Genomic DNA, 8,877 nt, shown 5'->3' with positions numbered 1-8,877 from the left:
CTTTGTCCTGGTCTCGAAGCAACAACAAATGGAACACTCACCCCCAGCACCTGAGACAGCGCTAATGAGGATCACCGACGGCTTTCTGCAGCCCACAAATGGTTTGAACCCTGAGGCCCTGTTAAGTGAAAAAACAAAACAGGACCAAAATAAATTAAAGAAAATTAAAGCAAACAAAAAGTGAAAATAAAAATAAGGTTTTTGAGCATTGGGGATGAATGGTACCACTAGGTGAGCCGTTCACAAGGGACACTAAATATTGGACCCCATACGATGAGAAGGAACTAAAGCGGGTTGGAGGTGACTCTGCCCTTTACATTGTCCCTTCATAATAGAAGGAGCCTCATGCTAGGTGGGGCCACCCCTAGGGAAAACTATGTGGTCGTGATGCATGAGGAGCGGACCCACCTACAGCATCATGGACACATGCAAACACTTGAAGATGTTTCTCCTGCAGGCTGTTTTTAAGCCTCATTTAGATCAATGGGGGCCTAAGCTCATGCTTAAGTGCTCTGTTAAACCAGGCCCTGAGGGAGATAGATGGAGGCTGGAGGCCCAGGTCTGGCATTGTGTGGCATCTGGGAACCGCAGCTGTACCGAAGCCGTTTAAACCTATTCCCGGTAGTTAAAGCTGGAGGCAGCGCTAACAAAAGGCCAAGGACAGATGTGTCAAAGTGGCAGCAAAGGAAAGAACAGAAACTGCATGTCATGAGTCTGTCAAGCATTGTTACCCCGGGGCAGCGGAAGGCTGCGTAATGCAGCTCGTGATCCATTTTGAGAGGCTGAGTGGTGACTGGATGAGCCCTGGTATGTTATGTGTACAGGGTAAACAGCAAGATCCGGTGAGCATGGCTGGATGCAAAGGAAAGAAACTGGGGGGCTTCAGAGAATGGCAACAAGAGTCGTTAGCTGCCAGAGGGAGAGTCAGATGAAGGGAGAGATTAAAAGGTAGGCCCTGTTTAGCTTCAGGTCAAGGTTCATAAATGGGGCCATGCTGGAGGCACAGAGAATGACAGCTGCACTAGGGCAGAGAAGGGACCCGAGAGGCCACTAGCCGAAGCAGAATGGAGGACAACGAGAGCAGTGGCTGTGGCATGCTCAGATGTTGGTATAAAACATTACTGGCCTGATTTGTTACTGCTACTTCTCCCCAGCCTCCGAGACAACCTTCAACTCCAGCACTAAGCCCAGGCCTCTCGTTACCAAACGGAGACCTTCATAGCAAGTTGCCTGCAAAGTCAGGAGTCTCAGCTTTACGGAGGAATCTTCTGTGAAAAACAGTGACCCAGACCTCCCTTGGGGCAGCAACCCCTCTGCTTCCTTTGCTGCTGCTCAGCCAGCTCCTCTCCAGCATGCGGGCAGGGGCAGCAGCTTGTGAAACGGGAAAATCTTGTCAAAATAGAAAGCTCCAACTCAAGCAGCACAGAACCTCATCCTCACCTTTCAGTTCCCTCCTTGCTGTGTGCCAGACTGCTGACCCCCATTCCCACAGCTGTGCACACACGCCAGGCTACTCCCTGCAGATACCTTCCCCAGGTCATTCCCTCTGCAGCCTGGCCTTCTGCATAGCAGGAGAGCAACATTTCCCTTACCGGTGACAAACTGCAGTCAGTCTCACTCACACATTTCTGCCACGCATGCTCATCACACGTGTCATGGGTTTGTCGCGTGCCATGCACAATGAGACATTAATGGGGCACAATGTTCTCTCCACTTCTCATTGCTGGTATTGTGCACTGGAGCTCACCACCAGCTCTCTAGTGTCGAAGGACTGTGCAGAGGGACATTTGACTTCAGTAAGCACATGCTACCTATGTTATGGCTAGTTATTCCTTCGATATTGTAACCACTCTCTCAGCTGAACACATTCTTTTTAATTTTCTTATGTTGCCCGGCAGCTCCAGACAGCACACACCGGTGGGGCCAGGGCCGGTGCAACCATTTAGGCAAACTAGGCAGCTGCCTAGGGCGCCTAGTGATTGGGGGCGCCTAAAAGTCCCCTCAGGCGAGGAGGTGGAGTGGAGGTGAGCTGGGGGGGGCCACGCGGGGAGGGCTACCTGCAGTAATGGGGGGGAGCACACAGGGGAACAGCTCCCTGCCCCAGCTCACCTCCACTCTGCCTCCACTGACCACACAGCCCAGCTCTAAGTCTCCTCCAATCAGCGTCACACAGCTGGGCGGGGAGGAGAATTACAGCAGCGCCAGCGTGCTCAGTGGGGGAGGCAGTACTGAGGTGAGCTGGGGCCGTCTACCCAGGCAGGGTTAGCTTCCGCGGAGGGAGGTCTCCCCAGGCAGGGTTAGCTGCCGTGGCAGGACGGGGGGAAGAGGGGGAAAGTCTCCCCAGGAAGGGTTAGCTGCCGTGGCGGGGCGGGGGGGCGAGAAAGTCTCCCTAGGCGGGGTTAGCTGCCATGGGGGGACAGGGTGAGTCTCCCTGGGTGGGGTTAGTTGTCGTGGGAGGACGGGGGGGAGAGAGGTTAGCTGTTGCATTGGGGGGGTATCTGCTGTGGAGGGGCTCCCCGGGTGGGGGGCTGAGTTAGCTGCCGCGGGGGGGCGGGGTTAGCTGGGTGAGGGGTGAAAGGTGGAAGTTTCGCCTAGGGCACAAAACTTCCTTGCACCGGCCCTGGGTGGCGGTAACACCTGAAACAGCATGAACACGCTCAGTGGTGCCTTGTTGCAAAATTTATGATGTGCCCATTGCTGCTACCATCAGTGGAGCTGGGCCAGGGAAGTCAGCATAGAGACAGGCCTCGTAGTGCTGTACTTCTCTGCCTTGATGCAACAAGTGCATTGTAGTCCTATGTCTGGCTAAATGGGACGAACCCAGATCCTTCTGTCAGATAATACCCATTTGAGAGAGCTCTTCAGGACAGCAGCCTGTTCTTTGCTTAGCACATGGTATCTGTTGTGAAAATGCTAGGTTCACCTATGAATCATAGACACACAAAAACAAAGGTCACCATAATTGTATGACAAAGGGCAGCAGCTCACTCAACATGCAGGAAAGTTCCTGGAAAGGACAGGAAAGAACCTTGCAGTCTCCCATGCCACTAGCAACTCACTTTGTCCTCTCTACTCAGGACTGCCCAACACCACCCTTTCCTTTACAAATCCTGAGACTGCATTGTGGTTGCATTCAGAAGCAGAGAGAGAGATTGCCATGGGGCACCCATGGGGGTAGCTGTTAAGACAAGCATTTCCTGTTAAGGCAGCTTACTATAAACTCCTGCTCTCTTCATGAAATGAGTTGTAATATAAACCACATTGATAATGCTAGATACAATTAGAGTTTTAATTAAAAGCACCAGTACATAAAGGTATTAAATCACCTCTGGGCCACGGATAGGAGGCTGGCTAACATTTCCTATGGTCTCATTGCAAGAGGCTGTAGAACTTTGATGACGAAGGATAGCAAACAGGCTAGTAATAATTTCTGCAATTGCCAGAAATTAGCCCCTTGGTCTAATCTCATCTCTAATGATCTCATTAGCCCCTTGGTCTCCCATGCTAAGCACTAGCTTATTAATTCTGGAGCATTAGTGACAGCAGCACTAGCTTGCTGGACCTAATGGCTGTTTGCTCACACAGCTTGGGAACATTATCTTGTTGGGGGTCGTTTTCTCCTGATGGTTTATTAAGTGCTAAGTGGTTTCCTTACTTGTTTTGAATTTGGCAACCTGTATTTCACACCCCACTCCCTCCCCACAGGTTCCCAGCCTCCAGGGCCCCATGTCCAGGCTGAGAACAGAAAGAGAAAGAAATAGGTTACAGCTGGCTGCTTTGCAAGCTCATGTTAAAAATAAGATCTCAACCCGTTTCATCCTATGCACTTGTTTACACTGAGGGCTGGCTCAGGCTGACTCCTGCTCAGAGGGATGGAGCCCGCAGTTCTTTGATCAAGAACCTTAATCCTTTATACTGAAATAGCTCGCTGGCATGGATTCTGGATTTCAAATTATTACATATTCAAATCATCATCCTCAAAAATAAATGCATCCAGTACAATGCTGCACTCTGTGATCCAGCTGGATACTAGCAGCTACCTCAGAGGTTCCCAAACACCTGCCAGCATGGTCCACATCTGAATGGAGACCTTGTCCCTTGGATAGGGTTATCATACATCCAGGTTTTCCTGGACAAAGCCAATTTTTTTTGAGCCTCCATCCTCTGTCCGTGGCGATTTTTCAAACAACAGACAATGTCCAGGGTTTTTGCAGAGCAGAGGTAGCAGCTCAGAAAGAGCCCCAATTGGTCTGCCTTCCAATTGGCTGCTCCCCTGCATCCACAGCTGACTGGCCCATTCCCCTGCAGCCGCAGCTGCCAGATCCTGTCACCCAGCTCTTAACTCCCAGCCCTGGGGAGGGGGTCACGCCTGCCTGTGCTGACAGCTATTGCTGCATCCAGGCCTTGCACCAGCTGCCGTGACAGGGACCGACACTGAGTGCCCCCACCACAGGTACCCTCTCCCCCCACCACCCAGTGTCCTCATTTTGGAATCCTGTTAGCCATGGACACCTTTCCTCCTGGTGGCCACTGCATACATCCCTGGGGCACCTACAGCAGTTGCCAAGATGGAAGAGTAACACTGGGAAAGTATTGATGCCTTTTCAGTTTCTTTCAGTGCAGTTTAGCATCTGGAAAAAAAGGGGGTCATGGAAGAAGGCCACCCCACATGACCTGACAGTGCTCTGCGGACCCCATCAAGTGCTCTACAGATCACAGGAGAGCAAGCATGTGTGACTCTTTGCCTCAGGAGACTGAGATTCCCCTGCACTCTTCAGAACAGAATGCAAACCTCTTTTGGTCACTGAGTGTGTCTGTGTATGAAGAATAAGGAAAAGTGATCTCAAACTAGGTAAGCTGTTGCTCCCACAGGGTGAGGAGGGAGGGGTGTTTCTAGTTTTAGATATGTGAAAAATGCTTATGTAACACATACCTACTGGCTGTGGGGTTCTGTCCCATTTAGTGGCACCGAGACTACTTAGAGAGAGAGAGAAAAAATGAGTCTGCTCTGCAGCTTTAGCTAGGAGCCAGGTGGCTTTTAGCTCATGGGGTAGAGGCTCATGCACTACACTCCAGAGGTCCTCTGTCTGATCCTGCCCGCCAACGACCAGGCTTTATCAGTGTTACACTCAGATACGGTGGTGCTAGGATAGTCTATACACACACACACACACACGTCATTATGAGAGAGAAGTGTTCTGACTGGAAAACTGGAGGAAGAGTGACATCACAAGAATCCAGAGCCCTGCGTGTGGTGCCGCAGAACCTGCTAAGGCTGCTGCTAGCCTGAGTGTCTGACAGGCCCAGAGACAACTCTGCACCACAGGACCCAGTGTCGCTCCTCCAGGGGAAGCTAAACTAGTGCTAATAACACTGGGATATGTGTTGAGGTTCACCAGTGTTGCGAAGGCTTTACAGAATGAGCACCCACCAGCGGCTACCCCAGAAAAACCAGAGAGGACTCAGACTTTGTTTATAAGAAATGCTAAAATAAAAAAACCCTGCAAACTCTTCTGAAAAGCTTTTCAGGGTCTTTATGTCAAAGCAGAAAAAATAGGGGAACCTGCAATTTAAAAAAAAAATCTTTGCAGTTCCCTTTTAGAAACATACGTTTGTACAGTCAAGTAATATACTTGAAAGGTTGCTGCTAAAATATCATTCACAGCAGTCCATTGCAGTGAATAAATATTAGGTTTACATATTCATTATAACGAAACGATGTTGCACTCCCATTACTTCATGTAGGTTTGCCATCTGGAAACTAAACAGGCAGAGGGTAGTAAAAAAAGAGAATCCAATTTTGCATTTACCAAAATGAACCATACAAGTTACAATTTATAACAGATGATATGCATCGTTAGCAGGCCAAAATCTCTCCACAGAGATTAAGATTCACACCAGTGCTGCAAGAGGAACCCGCAGAACTGCATGGAATTCTCTACTGCTGTAGACGCATTTATAGAAAAAACTTCCGGCGGCAAACACTATTCACACATTATGGACCCAACCCCACCAATGCTCATGCATGCGAGTCGTCCCATTTACTTCAATGGAACTACCCATGCATACAAGTTTATTTTTACTCAAGTCTTGCAGGATCAGCCTCTAAGACATGCAAGAAAGAGGAATATTACTTAGAGACACAGCTCTAAAGACAGACCATGCAAGCTGATGCCTTCCTCCCAATAATTCTCACTGTCGTAAGAAAACCTCAGGACTGTGCATCTGAATGAGACCGTGGTGCTGATGTTTGACACACCCAGGAAACCTCCTGATACCAACTGGCTGAGGGCTCAGGGGATGCATAGAGTTTTACAGGGATCCTCTGGGTCAGTTACTTGCACAATAATTCATTAAAGGGTGGCCTGTGAGATCTCTACTGACTAACCCCCTGGTCGTCATAACCAGGGCAATATATGTAAAGATAAGGAGCTAGAGACTTATACTGGGAATTCTGTTCTTATGGTCTGAATTAAAGCTGGTCACCAGGTGACTAACATGTTCCTTTTAGTCAGGTCAGACACACTCCTCTATCTGTTGGGTTACATGCAAATTGAGTATTGTATACTGCACAATGGATTCCTATCTGCATACTAAGCCACCAGCTAATCAAGATTAAGAAATGAACAAGAGATGGCAAAAATCTACAGGAAGGAACATCCAGTCAGAGGGTGTCTGGTTTGTGAATAAAGATCAGAAAGCCTGTCTGGATATATCCAGGGTTGCAAAGGGATGCCGTGGCATCTTTCACTTAGGAAGTGAGCTGACAGTGAACTAACTTATGGCTGACAACTTTCTAATTCCAGAAAACCGAACACTGTAGCCATGCCCACTGCCCCACCCCTTCCCGAGGCCCCGCCCCTGCCACACCCCTTCCTGAGGCCCCGCCTCCTGCTTACTTCATCCACTCCCCTTGCTTCCTCTCCCCAACCCTCACTCTCACGCTCATTTTCACTGCAAGGCCCAAACAGGCATATTTATTGTTTTGACAGATGTATTATGCCAAGTTCAGGTTTTATTTCTTACAGGACACTAGAGCTGGCAGCAAAATAATCAACAAGGGTAATTTTAAAAAAATTAAATTTCACAAGGGTTTTCATGATTCTTTCCCTCCCCTCTTCCCATTTTTCTTAAGCAGCTCCATGTTTTTTGTTCACTAAAGTTATTGTAATTTTATATGTGGAATTAGGACCACACATCACAGCTGCAATGGGTCCATTAAAGGCCCACTCCTGAAGTCCAAATACAAATCCATAGAGCACAACCACAGAAATGCACCGTCCAGACAGCTATAAAAATAAATCTGTAGAAACGGACTCCCACACCTACATTCAGATACACGTGTATTATTTGTACACATCTAGCATGCATTCACACACATACTTCCACATTATTTATTCTTACAGTTGTTTAGTGCCTAGAGACTCCAACTAAGATCAGGGCTGCAGGGTGGTAGGTGCTGGACATACACAAAAAGAGTCTGTAACAAAGTCTATAATGTAGCTAGACAGAGGCGGGGAGGACTGTATGATACATCGGCTCTTCTGCAATTAGTAGTCAACATTAACTTTTTAATAAATAATACATTTCTTTCTGAGTTCCCTTCTCTTTTAAAAACTTATGAAACAAAGATGTTATGTCATCAATTTTGTGCACAAGCCAGCAAAAGGAAAGACTTAGGCTGCAACTTTTATTGACAGTTATACACACGTGGCAATACATGCACCTCGCTATATAAAAAAACAGTCTTACACACATAAAATGCATGCACGCACTTGCCTACAGACACGCCTAGGAGGAGAGCAAGGTGGATGAGGATGCAGGGGAAGACAGAAGGCTATAGGTGCATGAGTATGGGGGGCACAGGGGTGTATAGGACATAATGGGAGTGCAGCAGTGTATAGAGGTGAATGGGGTGCAGGGTTGTGGGACGTGAGGGACATGGGGGTGGCGGCTCTGGAAGGTGGAGAGGATGGGCGAGAGAGGACTGTAAGGTATATAGGGTAGGATGTGGAGGTGTGGGGGACAGAGTGGGAAGGTACAAGGAGGGATGCAGTGAGAGGGAAGCAGGTGCTGCTCCATTCCCAGCACTCCTGGGTGCCGGCAACAGGGTGACAGACTGCGGTTCACTGCAGTGTGCACCTCAGCTTGAGCCCAGCCACAGCAGGCAGCAGCAGGGAGAGGCGCATGCCACGACCCTTCAGCAGTCACCTGCTAGGCACACTAGTTTGTCCCCCTGCCCTGGCCAATGGGAGCTGCAACTGTGAGCAGGGGGTGGCACTGCACCCGAACCCCCCTGACCTAAGCCGAGGAGCTTAGGTCAACCTTTTGCAGTGTCTACACCGCTCTGGGTCAATGGGAGAAACTGTCAACTTACGTTATGCTTCTCGTTCCGGTGAAGAACCGGAATCAATGGGCGAGCGATCAGCAGTTGATTTAGCAGGTCTTCATTAGATGCGCTAAATCGACCCCCAGTGGATCTGTCGCTGTGCATCGATCCCCCAGTTAGAGGAGACAAGCTGTACGGGGGCACATGCAGAAGGCTGCAGGGCTGAAGCGTGCCTGTTAACCTGCAGAGGGCCAGTGGAGCCTGAGTTAGCTGAGAGGGGAGTCCTTGTGCTGCCTGCAATTAGTAGCGTCAAGGAGCTGAACCCTGGGCAGGCAGACAAGGATCCCTCATGCTAAGGGCAGGTGAGAGCAAGGTGTCTTACAGCCCTGGAAAGCGTCACACTTAGCATCTAGAGGCACTGAACTCTCAGGCAGAGAACAGAGGCCATGATTTCCAAAGCGAGCATCCGCAGCACCAGGGGAATGTTAAGCAGCCTGTAACCCTCCTAGGCCAGTGTTCTTCAGCCTTTGGAATAGTGCCTTAGATGC

Source organism: Chelonoidis abingdonii, chromosome 22 (genome assembly GCF_003597395.2).
Source record: "Chelonoidis abingdonii isolate Lonesome George chromosome 22, CheloAbing_2.0, whole genome shotgun sequence".
NCBI classification, from domain to species: Eukaryota; Metazoa; Chordata; order Testudines; family Testudinidae; genus Chelonoidis; species Chelonoidis abingdonii.
Note: the sequence above shows the minus strand (reverse complement) of the source record.